We start from the raw sequence: 21,493 nt of genomic DNA on the forward strand, positions 1-21,493 counted from the left end.
GTCATTAAACGATTGATTGAAGCACATTAAGGGTGGCAGGAAGGGTGGTGTGTCAAAGCTGCAACATGTGGGAGCTCCCGGATGCCAATGTGATCCAGGTCAAACGTGTCTGCTGTGAGTGCCTGTGGCTCGGAGTTTGAGCTGGAGGCTGAGCTGCACACACGGTGACACGTCGGGGGGGTTGGGGGGGGGGAGATACCTGGAGACTTTGGACCTTGGAGGCAGTTACGTCACTTAGGATAGAGTCTTCTGATTTGGTCAGGGACAGGAGAGTGGGCCTGTGAGTGCTGCAGCTAAGGGGACCTGGAGAACACAGGGACACAGGAGCCTCGACCTTTGCAATTGCCCAAGACGCTTGACGTTCTCTCAGCTGGTTTGGATGAGAGCGGGGTCTGCAGGGTGGATGTGCAAACTGAGCATGGTACAGGAAGCCATTCAAGTGGGGGAATAAAAAGGAATGGGGTATTAGTAGGGGACAGTACGGTGAGGCAGATGATACTGTTCTCCGCACAAAAGAACAAGAGTCCCGAAGACTGTGTTGTCCGCCTAGTGCCAGAGTGTCGAACATCCACCTGGAGCAGAACTGGCAGTGGGAGGGGGTGGATCCAGTTGTTGTGGTCCACAGCGGTACCAGTGACACTTGCAGAACTAGGAATGCAGTTCTGCATAATGAGCATGAGGAATTATGCACTCAATTAAAAAGCAGGACGTCAAAGGTAATAATCTCTGGGTTATTTTACAATTGCGAACCAGTTCCCATTAATTGCTAGGATACCGACTAGAAACACTCGAAGAGTGATTCCACGCACAAGTAGAGATATGGGGTGGTATCTAACCAAATTAAACAGAGTGCCGTTCTGGGTGAGATTAACAGGGTTGCTGCCAGCGCTTCCAAGAAATCCCGCATGTGATCCCCATTCATTGTTTGGCCAATGGCTTGAAGCCAATGGCTGCTTCTTCGTTCATTGCGTGCAGAACTGTGACTACTAGATCTTTGCCAGCGTCATATTTCTGTAGTATTTCCTTTCCCAGATCACTTTCTGCTAGCTTCAGGTCCTCATGTATGTCACCACCATCTATCTTTCGTCAGAGAGAGGTAGCCATCTGTAATTCCAATCAACTGATAATCGTTTTTGAAGTGAATATATCAACACCAACCATGTGAACCTTGGCATGCCCATGCTTGCCAGTCTTAGATGTCGACATTTCAACAATCTTGCAGGGGCGCCCTTTCAGAACCACAAATCCATTTTTGCGCAAAGAGGAACATTGTGTCGGAAAGGTGGCAGGTGTCCCAGCATCTCCAGTCTGGAAATCTCGGTTGTCATCCATGGTCCTTGTGTTTCAGTGGAGGCACCTCCAACCGTCCGGGCAGAAGCAAGAAATGCCGCACTTAGTCGCATTTCCCATGCTGATGAACTCCGACGAGGTGGCATGGCCAGGGTGCCCAAGTGGCAGTGCCACGATGCCTGGGTGGCACCAGCAGTGCCAGGATGCCAGCCTGGCTATAGGCCAACTACCTTGGGCCCTCCGATTGTCTCGGAGGCCGCCCCCCAGGTACCATTCCACCTGGTCCCTGTTTATGGGGACTAGTGCTGAACGGTGCCCACCTGTGGTTTCCTCGGCAAGGCCGGAAGATGCTTGGCGGCTGTAGTGATCTGCATAACTGTATGTATACAAGGGGTTAATGTATAGACATGACAGCTAAGTAATCACTAGATGGAGCACTACAGATGGATATAAAGACAGACTCAAGCCGAGTTCCTGCCTCTTTGTGTGTGCAGTGACTAGTGACCAGAGGTAGAGACAGATAGCTCAGAGTGCAGGCGTTGTTCATCATAGTTAATTCATATTCAATCTTGTTTATTTAATATCTAGTATAAGTGTTGGGGGAGAACAAACTCACAGTTTATTTGTTAACGTTACTCAATAAATTATTTGCTTTAATTGGAAGACTTTGAGAGTTAATGAACATTGAATACAGGATCATCATGCTAAGAAGCGAATGAGTAACATATATTACACAAGGTAATCTAACAGCGGTTTGATCTGGCGAAGGCAGAGGTAAGCCGATTTCACTCTGTGAGACTGGATCCCGCCCATTGTGAGTGGGATCCAGACCGCGACGTCTCGCGAGATCTGGTTAGATCTCGGGAGGTGTAACGGATGTCGGAAAGCCCGGGGAAACCTCTCCAGGGATCAACTGGCCGTGTCGCGTCCAGGTTCGGGCAGGACTCGGCCGGTAGATCACGGCCATTGTATATTAAAACCAGGTGTGGGGTGGCTTCAATAGGAAATCCCATTGACACGCACCAGGAGTAGAGAATCCTGCCGCCAATGAAGAGCGCGCTGTCGAGAAACACGCGACTGGGGGACCGGAGAATCCAGTCCCTGATCTCTCAATTTCCCAGGTGAGAGCAATGCAAAACAAGTCAAGCTAATACCCCTATCAGAGCCCAATATTAGTAATCCAAAACTAGGTCAGTGTAAATATCATTGTTACACTGTTATCCAACGCTCTTCACTAACTCTGATCTTCCTAACTGGAACCTGCCTCATTGGACTGAATGTAATCTTATGCAGCATGACGCTTTGCAGATTTTTGTTTAATAGGGAGAACAATGGAACCTTGTCTTCTAAATCCCTGCAATGTTTTTGGTAACTAAACAGGCTGCAAGTGGGTGAACCTCACCCCGTCATTGCGTGTGTGTGTGTGTGTGGGTTTTTGTTTCACCCAAGGGTGTGCAAATTCAGCCTCGGGGCACGTGCCTCTCCAAGGCGGTTAGAAATTAACAGAAAAGCGATGGGAGGCCTTTGAAATCAATAGATGTTAAGTACAAATACAGCAGTTGTTGCAATGATTGTATAGCCAAGAGGCAAGGTGACGCAAGTCTCAGCTTGTTATTCAGGATGGAGGCATGTTGGGCAACTGACATCTGCTGCACATGGACATAATTACCCAACCGATGAAGGATGCCATGTATTGCTGCAGAATTCTGGATTACATAAACAGCATTGCAAAAGCATCAAAGAAATTCACCTTACGCAATGACTTCTTGTTTGTTACAAGACCCGAACCTTGCCACATTGCAGAATCGTATTTAAAAATAAATGCACTGACAGACTATTTTTACATTGGCGTGGCCGGGATTATTTTTAAATGTGACAAGTTCCACAAACTCCGGCATTCCAAGAAAGCACCTAAAAGCTGAAGTATGTTCAAGAACTACTTCTCACGTTGGCCACTCAGTTCACTGTCACTGTTAAACTGCTTGAACCATTCTCCCATCGACCTCTACTTAATGTGCCACACAGTGTTTAAAACAGAGACAGACTTATTATTTAACGCAATCTGCTTGTTCTGAGCCCTACAAAGTTTCCATTGACTTCAATGCCTTGGGTATTAAGTCATTCAGGATTCCAGTGTGAGAGGGAGCGGGAATTCAGCTTAAATTTTGTGAGTGCAGAAAATCTACAGGGCCCGATTCAACGGGAACATTTCTAAGTGTCACATTGGGCATGTATGGCGAGATCGCGGATCGTATTCAACTCCACTTAGAGCTGAAAATGAGCCCCCCATGAGCTTCTTGCCATGACTGGTTATCTCGCCGTCTGATTCGCCAGACTCTTGCCTCAGCGTCTCGCCGCTAACAAGGGGGAGCTGCTTTCAAACGCTCCCTCATCACTCAGTCCCAGTCAACACACAAGCCTGGCGGCGCACAGACCTGCTCCTCGCTGCGGGGATGCCGAGAAGGCCATCGCGACGCTGTGGATGTGAGGCGGGACATCCTGTTCCCCTGAGGGGGTGGGAGGACCAGCTGTAGGGTCACCAAAACCCCCTGGGAGGCAGTGGCAGCGGCTGCCAGTTCAGGCGGTATGACCAGGGGGGGCCACCGTACAATGCCGGAAGACCAACAACCTCCATCGAGCAGCAAGGATTAAGTTACCACCCTCTCCTAGCATCAGTTCCGCCTACCCTCAAATTCCCAACCCCCCCCCCATCCACACGGATCACTGGCTGACACCTCGCGCTCTCCCCACATCCAATCTTACTACATCTTTCTCAAAGCCCTCTGGCACCCACCAGCACAACCCCTTCATGTTCAGGTGCTGTGCCCCCACATGTCCTCTCTTTGTCCCTGCAGGAGAAGATATTCCATAATAAGTGGGTAATGGCCAAGACGGGGGGGTGGGGTGGAGTCGAGTCCCAGGGATCCGAGTCCTCACCCCCTATGAGGGGGGGGGGGGGGACCTGGGAGATCGCGGGTTTGACCGAGGAGAGAGCAGTCACCGACAGCGAGGCTGGCCCGGGCCATCCGGAGTCGTTCCCTCCACTGCCACCCAAGAAACTACCTCGGAGGAGAGCTCCGAGGAGACCACCATTGAGGTCTCACAGCTATCACCCGTGCCTTCCACCAGCGCAGAGACCCACACCTCGGTGGGTGTCATGAGTGGGGCAAAATCTGGTGAGCACCACACAGTTGCTGATGCACATTAGGTAGAGGCAGGAACATCCAAGGGAGACGGCAGTCAGAGGTCAGCTGGATCCCAGTATTCAGCTGGTCCCAGTCAGATGCCGAGCTTCTGGATGAAGTTCTCCCAGAGCTGATGCAGATGATTGGCCAGAGCCGTGACATTCAGGAGGGGATGTCGGCGACATTCCGGCGACTGCATAGCCGATTGGAGAAATCCCAAAGGCTTTGGTTGCAGGAAATGTTGCCGGCCATACTTGGCGTCAACACCATCACTGATAGGATGGCAATCACAGTGGAAAACCTGGAGCACGATGTCCGCATCTTGAATGGCAGTGTTCAAGGCCTGGCTCAGTCTGCGACGACCAAGGCTGAGGGCCTCGGCATCATGTCCCAGTCATCGAGGGAAGCGTCCCAAAGGTAGACATCGCCGAGGCTCTCCAGAGCGTGACCCAGTCACTGAGGAGCATCGCTGAGGGCGTGACACCACGGTGCAGACAATGGGGAGCCGCCAGGACTGGCAGAGCAAGATGATGCAGAGGCCTCGGGAGCTCGATCCAGCTGCCCCTCCGACCCATGGAGACCCCCAGCGCCCGACGGGCACCATCAGGGAGGAGGAAGCACTGGAGGCAAACCCAGGACCAGCCACCAAGGAGACAACGGTCGAGGTAGAGGGATCACTATCTGTAGCCAGGGGTAATAGAAACGTCAAATGTTCACTGTTAAAACATGTAACACCTGGTATATATTAAGCCTCTGTCACGTTAATCTTCACAGCGGGCCTCACTCCCCTTTTGCCCCCCCCACTTCCCCCCGCATTCAGTGATCTAAGATCAAACGCCCCGATGCAGACCCTGTTCAGAGGATGGGTGTGACGCACTGTCAACAGAAACACAGAAGTCAGCCGTTTGCAGAAACTGAGGAGCACAGACTTACCTCACAGCGAATTAACATCACTCTCTTGCCTTAATATTGACCTGCTGACAGTGCCAACACAGGCCCATCACCTGGACTGATGTTACACAGATCCTTGGAGGGGGGAACAGGGAGGTTGGGGAGGGGGTCGATTGGGGGGGGGGGAGGGAAGCAGGGAAATTGTGGGGGGACTGGAGTTGACGGACATAGCCTTGTCTTATGTGAATCTAGTGAGGATGAGGGCCTTCCTGGTCCTCTGGGCATGTCGGATCGCCTCTGCGGCCTGTCCTGCATCCTCAGGCCCTCCTCTGGCTCCTCCCCGGGTTCATCCTCCAGCCCCTCCTGGTCCGCCTCTTCCTCCTCAATAGACAAGGCTACATGTCCCTTCTCCTCCTCCAGAATGTCACCCTTCTGTTGTGCTAGGTTGTGGAGGGCACAGCAGACCACTTTAAAGCGGGAGACCCTCTGGGGGGGTGCACTGCAGGGCACCACCGGAACGGTCCAGGCATTGGAACCACATTTGGTGCAGTTTGATGTTCTGCTCAATGACAGCACGGGTGGCAGTGTGGGCCTCATTGTATCGGGTCCCTGCCTTGGTATCAGCCCTCTGTACCGGCATAGTCAGGCAGGACCTCAGCAGGTACCCCTTGTCCCCCAAGACCCAGCCCATCACCCTGGGGTCCTCGAAGACGTTGGGGATCTCTGAATGCCCCAAGGTGTAGCTGTCATGCGCTCTCCCTGGGTAGTAGGCACAAACGTGCATGATATGGAGGCGGTGGGTGCACACAATCTGACCATTCAGGGAGGGGAACTCTACGATGCACAAGGCGAAATGTGTGCCATTTATTGTCCCCTGAACTTGGGCATCAAGGTGATGATGGAGAATTCTGCAGCCCAGGCATCTTGGTGGCCCTGGTCCAGTTGGAAGATGATAAATTGGATGCCTGGGCATACGGAGCATCCGTGACCTCCCGGATATCAATGTGGGCTGTAGCTTGAGAAATGCAACACAGGGGCCTGCTGGAGCCGGAATGTGGCGACTAGGGGCTTTTCACAGTAACTTCATTGCAGTGTTAATTATCCTACTTGTGACAATAAAGATTATTATTATTGGATGGCACAGTGGTTAGCACTGCTACCTCACAGCGCCAGGGACCCGGGTTCGATTCCCGGCTTGGGTCACTGTCTGTGTGGAGTTTGCACGTTCTCCCCATGTCTGCGTGGGTTTCCTCCGGGTGCTCCGGTTTCCTCCCACACTCCAAACGATGTGCAGGTTAGGTGGATTGCCCATGCTAAAAATGCCCCTTATTGTCCAAAAGGTTAAGTGGGGTAAGTGGGTTACAGGGATCGGGTGGAGGCGTGGGCTAAAGTAGGGTGCTCTTTCTGAGGTGCAGATTCAATGGCCGAATGGCCTCCTTCTGCACTGTAGATTCTATGATTATATGAGCCTGTTGCTTACAAGTTGAGGGTTGCGTGAACGTCATGGCCACTGGGAGTGAGTGTCCTCCTTTTCCACTGGGTGCCAAGTCCGCAAGGACGTGGCACAGGTGCTGCCCTGTCTCTTTGTTGAGACGGAGTCTTCTGCGGCACATGCTGACGTCACCTCATTGAAAGGCCATCGACGCCTGTATACTTTAGCCTGTCGCTGGCCTCCCCGCCTTGGTTCCTCCTCAACCTGATGGGTGGCTGGGTCTTCAGGGTGTGCGGAGGCCCCCTGCACATGAGGTGCCACCTCCAGCCTGCATCAACGGTGTTGCCTCCTCCTTCGGCATCTGCCTCCCTCGGCTGCCACCAGCATCGCGAGGGCAGCCGCTGCAGGACCAACACCACTATCCATCTTGATATCTGTAAGGAATTGGAGAAGGAGGAAGACTGACAATCAGTTAGAGCTTCCATCCCGAACCTTCAACTCACACAAGTCTCTACCTAAGTCTGACCATGACTGTCCCGCTTTCTCTCAGAGTGCCATCCAGCGACCCAGTTGTGCTGGCAAACCTTGCTCTGCACACTTACCCCTGGTCACATCAGTGTCATGATATCCATATTAACATATCACACACACACACTGATGGACAGGTAGATGGACCAACCAACACACACACAACATCGCAGCCAATCACCAGTGAAAGCACACGCACTATAAAACAGGGAACACCACGGTTCCCGCTCAAGCTATCAGGAGATAGCTCAGAGCACAGAGCTCACAGCGCGCCACTCAGACATACACCATGTGCTGAGTGCCTCACTAAGATAGTGCTAGGGCTGGGTCCACAGGTTAGCTGGTGAAGTACGAACCACAGCCAGATGTTAATAGTTATTATTGTACAGAATAATGAAACAGAGTTGTACCATCCACAACCGTGTTGGTTCGTTTGTGTATCGGAACACCCAACACGACATGATACCAGGATTGGAAACTCGCCAGCGACTGTGAGACCTACCTGCACCTCTTCAGAGATCCGCCATCCTGCGCCATGGACACCATCAGCCCGCCGCAGCCGCTCCAAATCGCTGGAAATCTCGGCGTCAACTGGGAGCTGTTTAAACAGCGCTTCCAGCTCTTCCTAGAAGCCACAGACAGGGAGAATGCATCAGGCACCAGGAAGATCGCCCTCCTCCTCTCCACGGCGGGGCAACACGCCATCCACATCTACAACTCCCTGGCATTTGCGGAAGGCGAGGACAAGACAAAGTACAAGACAGTCCTTCTAAAATTTGAGGAACACTTCAGCGTGGAAGTGAATGAGAGCTTCGAGAGGTACCTCTTCCAGCAGTGCCTGCAGGGTAAGGATGAGCCTTTCCAATCTTATTTGACACACCTCCGTATCCTCGCGCAGTCCTGCGGCTATGAGGCCACCTCCGACTCCATGATTCGGGATCAGATAGTTTTTGGGGTCACCTCGGACGCCAGCAGCTCCTCAAAATAAAGCGCCTCACCCTAGCCACCGCCATTGAAACTTGCGTCCTCCACGAAAACGCGACCAGCCGGTACTCCCAATTCCAGGCGACCGAATCGGCACGGCAGGGGTCCTACGGGGCCGAGCGGGTCCAGGCGATCGAGTTCCTCCTGGCCCGCGGCCCGGACGAGGGCGGCCATTTCGCGCGCTTTTCGAGGCCTTCTGCGCTTGTACGCGCCAAAAGAGGGGACGTCGCGCAGAGGGACGTGATGCGCAGACGCGCTCTACGCAGGACCGCACCGCACATGCGCGGTGGCGCAACGAACGCCATGACGTCACGACGAGCGGCAACTATGGATCCGCACACTTAAAGCGACAATGTCCAGCCAAAACGCGACAATGCCTCCGCTGTGGCAGGATGGGCCACTACGCTGCCTGCTGTCAAGCAGCTCAACCTGCGAACTCTCCGCAATTACGCCAGCCTTGCAGGGACGTGCGGGCCATTCAGCCCCCATACACCGAGTCATACCCTGACGACGTGCAGACCGGTGATACCGATGACCGGGAACTCTTTGGCGTTGCGATAATAGACAGGAACCGGATGTCCCCAAGTAGGACCCACCAGCCGATGCCAGTGCACAGCGTTAATCCGGGCGATGAGTGGTGTGCCACCCTAACGGTCAACCCGAATTCGTCGCCCACCTAATAGACTGAATTTATGAGCCTGTTTGCACATTGGACTCATTGACTTGTTGTGCAATAATGTTAACGTGTTTTTTTTGTCGTTGCAGGAGTTCTCTTTCGATATTTGATGATTGCATTTGTTTTGTTCGTGGTACAACCTCGTTGCTCTGTTGCACCTGACACCTTCCTATGTATATAGTTTCGCCTCATATACATGCTGTAAATATTGCACACACATACTCAGATGCACACCAATATTTATTACCATGTAGGCACATATCTTTGTGAAAAGGGGGGATGTCATGATATCCATATTAACATATCATGGTGCAATCACACACACTGATGGACAGGTAGATGGACCAACCAACACACACAACATCTCAGCCAATCACCAGTGAGAGCACACGCGCTATAAAACAGGGAACACCACAGTTCCCGCTCAAGCTACCAGGAGATAGCTCAGAGCACAGAGCTCACAGCGCGCCACTCAGACATAGACCATGTGCTGAGTGCCTCACTAAGATAGTGCTAGGGCTGGGTCCACAGGTTAGCTGGTGAAGTACAAACCACAGCCAGAAGTTAATAGTTATTATTGTACAGAATAATAAAACAGAGTTGTACCATCTACAACCGTGTTGGTTCGTTTGTATAGCGGAACACCCAACACGACAATCAGGAGCCATAGTAGCCAGACCTCTGCCGGAACGTTAGGAAATACGTGCTCAGGTGCCCTCCGCTGATCCACACACTCACCCTTGTTTTGTTACCTGTGTGGTAGGTAACATGTGCTACTCAATCCTTGGTTAGTGATGAGGTATTCTGAATCCCGATGAAGAAGTCTCGAACTCGTCCAGTAGTAACAAAAGGTTTATTGAGTAACTATAATAATAATTGCATGAGTTCTTTACTCTAACTTTGATACTAGTGATAAGGTTAACAAGATCTAACTACGGTAACTATATATAACTCCACTAGCAATCTGAACGAGTTTGCTATTGCCCTGGTCACTGTGCACCCAAGAGAGCCCCAGAGACCCAATGTGGCTGCCCTTTATACTCCTGTTGGTCCGGCCCTCTAGTGATCATGTGGTGCTACTGATTACACATTAACCCCTTGTGTACATGCACACATAGAGATCACTACAACCCTTTGCCCCCAGTGCTGAAGCCCAGCTCTTTAGTGGTCGATTGTTGGCAGCTGCCTCTATGGTGCTGAGGCTCCTGGAGTTCAGGCACAATGTTTAGGCTTCAAAGTTTCCTTAATTTGCTATGCACTAATCATCGTCTGAGGCACGGCACGTGTGCCTTCGAGGAGGCTCTCGCGAGTTGAGAATATTTTGTTTACTGAAAGGTCAACATGAACAAAGATTTGCAAAGCAGCTACATAACATTCCAAATATCACACTAACTATTAAACAACAAGGAAACGTCACTGTTCCATATTGTTACCAATACAAAGCTACATCAGCTCATTGTCACACAAAAACAAACATACGGTATCAACCCTCGCCGGTTCCTCAACAGAAACAGAGGAGAATCCTGAGAATGTGTTATCATGTCCATACATTTGTCAAGAAATGATCTGTCCATCAATGTAATACTTGTTGCAGGTATCAGTGCCATTCTCCATCCAGGAGCCTTCTGGATTCATACGTCCCCCTGAGCCCAGTGTTCCAGGACCCAGGTATCTTGGAAATAATTGTCCTTCTTTCCAGCTACAGAAAAGGAAGGAAACAGCAACAGCAGCCTCCACGCATCTGTAGCCACCAGCAGGATGTGGTAAACCACTGTTGCACCTGTATTAGGTGATGTAAGGTAGGACCTATACTACAGGTTCGCCGGTAGTCCCTGCCTGCTGGCTCCACCCAGTAGGCAAAGTATAAATATGCGTGTCCTCCATTCAGCCGCCATTTCGTTCGCCAGCTGCTGTGGGAGGCCACACATCTTAGAGCAATAAAGCCTCAGTTGTATCCAACTCTAGTCTTTGTTTAATTGATCGTGCCTCAATTTATTGCTCTAAGATTTTCTAAAAGGTGGACCTCCGTATCAAGCCGGATCGCCTGCAGCTGGATCCGCAATCAAGCGACGCCAAAAAGGACTTTAATCACTGGCTAGCCTGCTTCGAGGCGTACATCAACTCAGCGACCACCCCTGTTCCAGAGGCTCAGAAGATACAGATCCTGTGCTCAAGGTTGAGCTCCAACGTGTTTCCGCTGATCCAGGACGCCCCGAACTACGCCGACGCCATGGCGCTTCTCAAAGAAAACTACGCACAGAAAACGAACACGCTCTTCGCCAGGCACGTACTCGCCACTCGCTCCCAACTCCCTGGTGAGTCCATAGAAGACTCCTGGCGGGCCCCAATCCCACTCGTCCGGGACTGTGACTGCCAGGCCGTTACGGCCATCGAACATTCCAACCTTCTTATGTGGGGCGCGTTCGTAACGGGGATTGGGTCGGACCTCATACGCCAAAGACTGTTAGAAGGGGGCCACGCTCGACCTAGCTGAAACAAAGAAGCTAACGCTCTCCATGACGGTTGCCTCAAGTAACACTCCCAGCCGTGCGGCCCACCCCTCTTACCCCTCGTGGACCCCACAGACGGCCACCCCAGCCGGGGCTTTACCCAGCCAGTACGCCTGTGCCACATGCCAGCCCGTGCACCGCGAGGGTCCCCGATTTTACTTCTGTGGCCAGCAGAAGCACCCTCGCCAACGCTACCCGGCCCGCGGTGCCCTGTGCAAGGCTTGCGGCGAAAAGGGGCACTTCGCCGCGGTGTGCCAGGCCCGCGCAGTCACCGCTATCGCCCCCACCCCCCTAGCCTACACATAATGGCCGCCGCCATCTTCATCTCCCTGGACCACGCGTGGCCAGTGGGCGTTACCATCTTCACCTCCCGGGGCCACGCGCGGCCAGTGGGCGCCACCATCTTCTCCCCCTCAGTCCATGTGCGGCCAGTGGGCGCCTCCATCTTGTCCAACCCCCGCAACGTGCGGCCCATGGGCGGCGCCATTTTGTCCCTTGCAGAATCTTCAGGCGCCGCCATCTTGTCTCCCCCATGGGACATGGACACCGACAGCATTCAAGGACCTGGGCCCCCCAGCCTCCCCATCATCCAACAACCAACCAAGACCCACCTCAGTGACGATCGACCAGTCTCGTCCGCACAAGCTGTCCACCGCATCGACCAGTGTGAAAATCAACAGCCACGTGACCTCTTGCCTGCTGGACTCCGGGAGCACCGAAAGCTTCATACACCCGGATACGGTAAGGCGCTGCTCTCTCGCGGTACACCCCGGCAACCAAAGAATTTCCCTAGCCTCCGGATCCCATTCCGTCGCGATCCAGGGGTTCTGCACGGTCACATTCACGGTCCAGTGCGTAGAATTCAGCGGCTTCTGCCTCTACGTCCTCCCTAACCTCTGCGCTGCCCTACTACTCGGCCTGGACTTCCAGTGCAACCGCCAGAGCTTAACCCTCAAATTCGGTGGGCCCCTACCACCCCTCACTGTGTGCGGCCTCGTGACCCTAAAGGTTGATCCGCCTTCCATCTTCGCCAATCTAACCCCGGATTGCAAACCCGTCGCCACCAGGAGCAGACGGTACAGCATCCAGGACAGGATCGTCATCAGGTCCGAGGTCCAGCGGCTGCTTCGGGAGGGCATTATCGAGGCCAGCAACAGCCCCTGGAGAGCCCAAGTGGTAGTCGTTAAAACTGGGGAGAAACACAGAATGGTCGTGGACTACAGCCAGACCATCAATCGGTACACGCAGCTCGACGCGTACCCCCTCCCACGCATATCTGATATGGTCAATCAGATTGCACCGTACCGGGTCTTCTCAACGGTAGACCTCAAATCCGCCTACCACCAGCTCCCCATTCGTAAATCGGACCGTCCATACACTGCCTTCGAGGCGGACAGTCGTCTCTATCACTTCCTCAGGGTTCCCTTCGGCTTCACTAACGGGGTCTTGGTCTTCCAAAGGGAGATGGACCGAATGGTCGACCGGTACGGGTTGCGGGCCACCTTCCCGTACCTAGACAATGTCACCATCTGCGGCCATGACCAGCAGGACCACAATGCCAACCTTGGCAAATTTCTCCACACCGCCACTCTCCTCAACCTCACCTACAACAAGGAGAAGTGCGCGTTTAGCACGACTCGCTTAGCCATACTCGGCTATGTGGTCCAGAACGGAGTTCTGGGGCCCGATCCCGACCGCATGCGCCCCCTTATGGAGCTTCCCCTCCCCCACTGCCCCAAGGCCCTCAAACGCTGCCTGGGGTTCTTCTCGTACTACGCCCAGTGGGTCCCAAACTATGCGGACAAAGCCCGCCCACTCATTCAGTCCATCCATTTTCCCCTGACGGTCGAGGCTCAACATGCCTTCGCCTGTATTAGAGCCGATATCGCCAAGGCCGGGATGCACGCAGTAGACGAGACACTGCCCTTTCAAGCAGAGAGCAACGCATCAGACGTCACCCTAGCCGCCACCCTCAATCAGGCAGGCAGACCCGTGGCATTCTTTTCCCGCACCCTTCATGCCTCAGAAATTCGGCACTCATCCATCGAAAAAGAGGCCTAAGCCATTGTTGAAGCTGTGCGGCATTGGAGGCATTACCTGGCCGGTAAGAGATTCACTCTCCTCACTGACCAACGGTTGGTAGCCTTCATGTTCAATAACATACAGCGGGGCAAGATCAAAAACGATAAAATCTTGCGGTGGAGAATCGAGCTCTCCACCTATAATTACGAGATTTTGTATCGCCCCGGCAAACTCAACGAGCCCCCAGACGCCCTATCCTGAGGTACATGTGCCAGCGCACAAGTAGACCGACTCCGGACCCTGCACGACAGCCTTTGTCACCCGGGGGTCACCCGGTTGTACCATTTCACAAAGGCCCGCAACCTGCCCTACTCCGTCGAGGAAGTAAGGACAATCACCAGGGACTGCCAGGGTCTGTGCGGAGTGCAAGCCGCACTTCTACCAGCCGGACCGTGCGCGTCTGGTGAAGGCCTCCCGCCCTTTTGAACGCCTCAGCATGGATTTCAAAGGGCCCCTCCCCTCCACCGACTGAGACACGTATATTCTCAGTGTGGTCGATGAGTACTCCAGGTTCCCCTTCGCCATCCCCTGCCCCGACATGATGTCTGCCACCGTCATCAAAGCCCTAAACACTATTTTCGCTCTGTTCGGTTTCCCCGCCTATATCCACAGTGACAGGGGATCCTCATTCATGAGCGATGAGCTGCGTCAGTTCCTGCTCAGCAGGGGTATCGCCTCCAGCAGGACGATCAGCTATAACCCCCGGGAAAACGGGCAGGTAGAGAGGGAGAATGGGACGGTATGGAGGGCTGTCCAACTGGCCCTACGGTCCAGGAACCTCTCAACCTCTCGCTGGTAGGAGGTCCTCCCTGATGCACTCCACTCCATTCGGTCACTGCTGTGCACCGCCACTAACAACACACCCCATGAACGTCTTTTTGCCTTTCCCAGGAAGTCCACATCTGGGGTGTCGCTCCCGACTTGGCTCGCATTTCCAGGACCAGTCCTGCTCCGTAGGCACGTCCGTCTCCACAAAGCGGACCCGTTGGTGGAAAGGGTGCAATTGCTCCATGCCAACCCCCAGTATGCCTACGTGGTGTACCCCGACGGCCGCCAAGATACTGTCTCCCTCAGGGTCCTGGCACCAACAGGTTCCACACACACACACCCCTCCGGTCCGGCGCCACACTCCCCTCCCCCGGTGCTCCCAGCAGCAAGCTCCCCAGGACCATCCGTCCTTCGCTGCCCACGCCCGACGATGAAGAGGATTTTGGCACGCTCCCGGAGTCACCGAACATCAGGCCAGCATCGACATCGCCGCCACCGCTACGTCGCTCCCAGCGGAACATCAAGGCACCGGACCGGTTGAACCTCTAACTGGTCCGCTGGACTTCAAAAGACATTTTTTTTTCTGATCAAATACTGTAAATATAAATTCATTGCTGTATGTAGTACCACCCCCCCCCCCCCCGCCCCCGCCCCCGCCCCGCCGGATTCAATTTTAACAGGGGGTGAATGTGGTAAACCACTGTTGCACCTGTATTAGGACCTGTACTACAGGTTCGCCGGTAGTCCCTGCCTGCTGGCTCCGCCCAGTAGGCAGAGTATAAATATGCGTGTCCTCCATTCAGCAGCCATTTCGCCAGCTGCTGTGGGAGGCCACGCATCTAAGAGCAATAAAGCCTCAGTTGTATCCAGCTCTAGTCTTTGTTCAATTGATCGTGCCTCACAGGAGCAAGCAGCAAACACAAACTGCAGCTGTGAAGTGCTCTCACAAATAACAAGGCTAATTCATCATTTGCAATAGCGTTCAGCTGTGAAGCTAGAGGCTGCTTACGGTCAGAAGGAGCGAGGTTGACTTTCAGCATTGAAGCCACAGTGAAATTCTAGCCTGGAAGTGTTTGGCAGGACAGACAGGCTGCAGCAGTGGTTGCCCCTGTTATGGGCCTCCACAATATTTGAAGATGACTTGAAGGCCCCACAGACACAAAGCCCCTCATCCCGCCCAACCCAGGTGGTTCCTGCCCTAGAATGTTTCAGCCCCCCCACCCCAACTAAGCCCAAACCCTGAGGGATAACCCCCAACAACTCCTCCCACTCCCCCGAGCAGAGGGGCAGCAGCTCCGGTGCCCTTGAGCTGAATGCAGGCAAATGGAAAGGGCTACTCACCTCCTCACTTCCCCTCAGTAGCCATGGCGCCCGCTGGCAAATTGGGTAATTCCCAGGAGGCCACTGCATTGAAATTCAATCTTGTTAACTTTTGTGAGGGCCACAACGAATCCAGCATGAGTTTTAAGGATACAAAGAAATAACATTTATTTACAATAACATATGTATGTATATACAGCAGCAACTTCGCTTGCTGCTTAGTCCTTCCTGGCTGGTTCCAAACTGGCCAGCTTTATTTATACAGGGAGTCTGCCAATGATTTCTCCGCTCCCCTCATTGGGGAAGCTCATACTCCCACAGGATTGTGGGATTGTCATTAGTCCCCAGCCAATGGTAAGCAGGCAGGTTATAACATCCCTCCCCCCCCCAGAGTCCAAGGAATCCACTGAAGACCCTGGTGAAGGAGGGCATCGGGCACGTTTTGCCACAGGCCGGTCACCATTTGCACGAGGCGCTGGATCGGGCGGCGTGTAACGAGACGGAGACCGGAGCTTCCATGATGAACGGCGTAACGGTTGTACATCCACGGCCCGTGTGCCCGAGGATTCCCCCTCTGATGCGTCCTGTGTCTCCATCTCGGAGTCAGAGTCTGCTGCCTCCGTCATCTCGGCATCTCTATCTCGACGCGGTTCTGTAACGACCTGCGCAGGCTTTGAGTGAGGCACCAGAGGAAGATTGTGAGGATTAGTTTCCATTGTCTCTGGTTTCTGTGACTGTAGAAATGAGCTCCGGGGGCGGGGAATCTTTGGAAGGGATGTTCTTCTAGACCGAACGTGGTCTACATGTTTGCGCTGAAGACGACCCTGGGCTTGCACCTGGTAAGATATAGGGCCCGTTTGGTGAAAGATTACGCCAGGGACCCACTGGGCACCACCAGCAAAATTCCGAACGAACACTGGGTCACCGGGCGCAAACTGCCGAATCAACCGATGCCGAGAAAAACCCTGTCCGTGCCGTTCTTGTGTGCGGCGTACTTTTGCGCCAATGTCTGGGAAAACCATGCTAAGGCAGGTGCGAAGTCTCCGGCCCATTAGGAGTTCTGCAGGAACTACCCCAGTCACCGCATGGGGGCTGGTCCTATACGAAAACAAAAAGCGAGCCAGTCTCGTGTCCATTTACCCGAAAGACTGCTTCTTTAGGCCTCGTTTGAATGTCTGCACTGCGCGCTCTGCCAACCCATTTGAAGCCGGGTGGTAATGGGCAGTGCGGATATGGCGTATGCCGTTCATCTTCGTGAACCTCGCAAACTCCTCACTCGTGAATGGAGTGCCGTTATCCGTGACCAGCACCTCGGGGAGGCCATGCGTACTGAACGTCAAACGCATCTTCTCAATTGTTGGGCAGGACGTTGTGCCTAGCATCTTATGCACCCCTAGCCATTTAGACTGGGCGTCGATTAATAGAAGGAACATGGATCCTTGAAAAGGGCCGGCGAAATCCGCATGCAAGCGCGCCCAAGGCCGCCCTGGCCATTCCCAGTGATGTAGGGGAACGGCCGGCGGAAGCTTCTGATGCTCCTGGCAAATGGAGTAGTTTTGGGCCACCTTCTCAATGTCGGTGTCGAGGCCTGGCCACCAGACATAACTCCGGGCCAACATTTTCATTTTGGTCACACCTGGATGCCCATTGTGCAAGTCTCTTAGTATCATCTCCTGTCCTTTTTCCGGGACAATCACACGCGTCCCCCACAAGAGGATGCCGTCTTCCACGCTGAACCCTGACAGCTTGGAGGAAAATGCCCGCAACTCGCCTGGGAGCTGTCTATGCTGTCCACCATACAGGACTATGTGCCGAACCTTTGACAGGACTGGCTCCATCTGGGTCCACTCACGGATCTGTGATGCCGTGACAGGCAAGGTGTCCATAAAATTTAGGGTTGCAACCACCTCACCGGTCGTGGGGGTCGGCATGGGGCCGGTGGATAAAGGCAATCGGCTCAGTGCGTCGGCATTCGCTATCTGCGTTCCTGGTTTGTGCTCCAGAGAATACTCGTATGCAGCGAGCAACAAAGCCCAGCGCTGGATCCGTGCGGAAGCAATGGGCAGTATTGGCTTATCCTCTCTGAAAAGTCCCAGCAGAGGCTTATGATCAGTCACGATAGTGAAATGGCGGCCATACACGTACTGGTGGAAACGTTTCACCGCAAAGACCACTGCCAGGCCCTCCTTCTCGATCTGCGCGTATTTTTTTCCCGCTGCAGTCAATGTGCGGGAGGCGAAAGCTATCGGTCGCTCGGCCCCGTTCTCCATCTTGTGGGACAGGACAGCCCCAATACCATACGGGGATGCATCACATGTGACGAGCAAAGGCTTTCCAGGATCATAGTGGGTTAGTAACCCAGACGAAAGCGGTTTCTTGCGGCTGACCCCAAACCCAGGTGTGATTTTTCTTTCGCAGAAGGTGCAATGGGGCCAGCGTAGTTGCCAGATTGGGGAGGAACTTCCCGTAATTGTTTACGAGGCTGAGAAAAGAACGAAGATGCAAAGTGTCAGTCGGGGCGGGGGCCTGTTGAATCGCGTGCACCTTCTCTGCGACGGGTTGCAAACCTTCTCGGTCCACCCGATAACCCAGGTAGACTACTTCCTTCACCTGAAAGACACACTTTGTGCGACGTAAACGGACTCCAGCCTCCGAAAAGCGTCTAAGGACAGCTTCCAGATTTTCCAAATGTTCCTGCTCCGACATCCCTGTAATCAAAACGTCATCTAAGTCGACAGCGACACGCGGTGAACCTCTCAAAATGCCCTCCATAACGCTTTGAAAAATAGTGCAGGCAGAGGATACTCCAAAGGGCAAACGTGTATATTCATATAGGCCCCGGTGTGTATTAATCGTTACATATCGTCGGGAGGCAGGGTCCAGCTCCAACTGTAGGTAGGCGTGACTCATATCTAATTTTGTGAATGAGAGTCCACCTGCAAGCTTAGCGTAGAGATCCTCTATGCGAGGCATTGGATATCGGTCGAGTCGGGAAGCCATATTCACTGTAAGTTTATAGTCGCTGCACAAGCGAACTGTGGCATCTGGCTTCATTACAGGTACAATTGGTGCTGCCCAGTCAGCAAAACGGATGGGCCTGATAATACCCAAAGTCTCCAAACGAGTGAGCTCCCCTTCTACCTTCTCGAGCAAGGCGGAAGACACCGGGCGCGCCCGGAAATAGCGCGGAGTGGCTCCTGGTTTGACTTGGATACGGGCTACGGCCCCTTTTATTTTCCCCAAACCGGGCTGGAATACATCTGGGTATCGTCCTAGCACCTCAGTCAATCCTCCAGGAACTGTTTGGAGGATGTGCTGCCACTGCAACCGCAAATGGCGTAACCAGTCCCGACCCAACAAGCTGGGCCCCTGGCCGCACACCACGATAAGTGGGAAACGCCCCTCCTGGTGTCCATAAACAACAGGGGTCATCGTAGTTCCTGCAATGTCCAATGGTTCCCCCGTGTAGGTGGCCAACCTGGCCTGTGTGTTGGTTAATGTAAGGGCCTGTATACCCTGCTTGATGCGGTCGAATGTCCTCTGGGTGACCAGGGAGACCGCTGCGCCAGTGTCCAACTCCATCTCAAGCGGGTGACCATTGACCCGTACTGTCATCTTAATGGGGGCCACACGGGGAGCTGCCACACAATGCAGCTGCAGGCAGTCGTTCTCCATCTCCAGGAGTAGTCGCCACAGGTTCATCCACATGGAAGGTACGGCCCCTGGGCTGGTCCCAGTTTCGGTCGGAACGATGGCGCCTCTGGCGCCCCCAGGACCAGCGTCCGTGACGGGGTCGGCGCCCTCAAGTCCGACACGGACATAACTCCTCATCCATTGATTCTGGAGAAGGCTCCCTTCAGGGAGGAATGTCCGACGGCCACTGGGGTCGATCCAGACGTTGCCTCACCCAAGGTACCACAGGAGTGCGGGGGGACGTTTTCGGACAGAAGGGGCTGCGCCCCAAGGCATGCACCTCCATTCCCTGTAGTTCCTGCATTCCTCGTTCTGCGCTCTCTTGGGACAATACTATTTGAATGGCCTGTTGAAAAGTCAATGTTGGCTCAGCTAACAACTTTCTCTGGGTGGCCACATTGTTAATACTGCAAACCAAACGGTCGCGTAACATTTCTGACAAGGTCTCACCATAGTCACAGTACTCCGCAATCCTGCGTAGCCTGGATAGAAAGTCGGCAAGGGATTCGACTGGGGTCCTCTAGCGGTAGTAAACTGGTAACGTTGGACTATCATGGACGGGGTTGGGTTAAAATGTTGCCCCACTAAGTTCACAAGTTCATCAAACGTTTTGGTGTCCGGCGCAGCTGGGTACGTAAGGCTCCTAATCACCCCAAACATATCGCAGGCAGTGAGCAATATGACCACCTGGCGCTCGTTTTCGGTGATATTGTTTGCCCGGAAATAGTAACGCATCCGTTGTGTGTACTGGTTCCAGCTTTCCAGCGCAGCATCAAAAACATCCAAACGTCCGTACAGAGGCATGGTATAATAGAAAACAACTTCCAACCTGTATCCAACAAAAATCCAGGGAGGTGGCTTCAGCAGTGTAGACAGCTATTCACTTTAACCCTCGTCGCCAGTTTTGTGAGGGCCACAAAGAATCCAGCACGAGTTTTAAGGATACAAAGAAATAACATTTATTTACAATAACATTTCTACACAACAGCAGCAGCAATTTCGCTTGCTGCTCACTCCTTCCTGCTGGTTCCAAACTGGCCAGCTTTATTTATACAGGGAGTCTGCTAATGATTTCTCCGCCCCCCCTAATTGGGGAAGCTCATACTCCCACAGGATTGTGGGATTGTCATTAGTCCCCAGCCAATGGTAAGCAGGCAGGTTATATCATTAATGAGATTGAAATGAATGCAAATGTGAGTTAATGATATTCTTGCCATTTTTGGGTGATATCCAGCACTCGCCATTGGGAGCGGGCCAGGTGAATTGCAAACGGCATGAATCTCGCCAGGGGGCAACGCGGTGCTTGAAATGCGGCCATAACCTTTTATACTAATGGTGATTCTGACAATTAAAGGAAGCTTCCCAAATCTAATTAAAATGTCATCTCGAGAGCGATGAAAAACTCCAGTCCCTCCAATGCCCCATGGGCCCCGGAAGGCCTCAAGTGTACCGGCAGACACAGCAAACTGTGTCTCATGGGTGCCCAGTCTTAGGCACAACCACAGTTGGGGGGCAGGCAGTTGGGCCTCACAGCCTCCTCGATCTCCCGCTGACTGGGCCGGTTAATGGTCACCTTGGCAAGGCCCAGGAGCAGTCCTGTGAGAAGGCCCCCAAACCTGCCCGCTCTCCCCCGTATCGGGCATGAGGGGCTCGGGACTGAATTGGAGCCAAGAATTGAGGTGCAGCGCTTCCTCTGGCAGTGAAACAGAGACTGCAACTCCAAGCAGACATGGGCCAGAATCTTGCGTTGCTCGGGCACACTCCCAACCCCCGAGATCCGGTGAGAAGGCGTCGGGCGCGTGTCCTTACCTCATCGCACATTCGAGCAATATTTCAGTTGGCGGACCTACGCCTCCGGCTCATTATTCAAAAACATTTATCCAATTAAGGGGCAATTTAGCGTGGCCAATCCACCTACCCAGCACATCTTTGGGTTGTGGGGATGAGACCCACGCAGACACGGGGAGAATGTGCAGACTCCACACGGACAGTGACTCGGGGCCAGGATCGAACTTGGCTCCTCGGCGCCATGAGGCAGCAGTGCTAGCCACTGCGTCACCGTGCCGCCCTATGCTTGTGGCTCTTGCATGCGCGGGGTGCTGACAAGCAAGCAGGCGATTTAGAGGGATCAATT

General features: G+C 53.4%; 1 pseudogene; it reads right to left on the bottom strand.

The window, feature by feature from the left end:
• Window positions 1-916: 916 nt before the first annotated feature.
• Window positions 917-1,332, bottom strand: LOC140385982 (eukaryotic translation initiation factor 5A-1-like; annotated as a pseudogene).
• Between the last annotated feature and the right edge of the window lie 20,161 nt (window positions 1,333-21,493).

This window comes from Scyliorhinus torazame, chromosome 11 (assembly GCF_047496885.1).
Source record: "Scyliorhinus torazame isolate Kashiwa2021f chromosome 11, sScyTor2.1, whole genome shotgun sequence".
Classification (NCBI taxonomy): domain Eukaryota; kingdom Metazoa; phylum Chordata; class Chondrichthyes; order Carcharhiniformes; family Scyliorhinidae; genus Scyliorhinus; species Scyliorhinus torazame.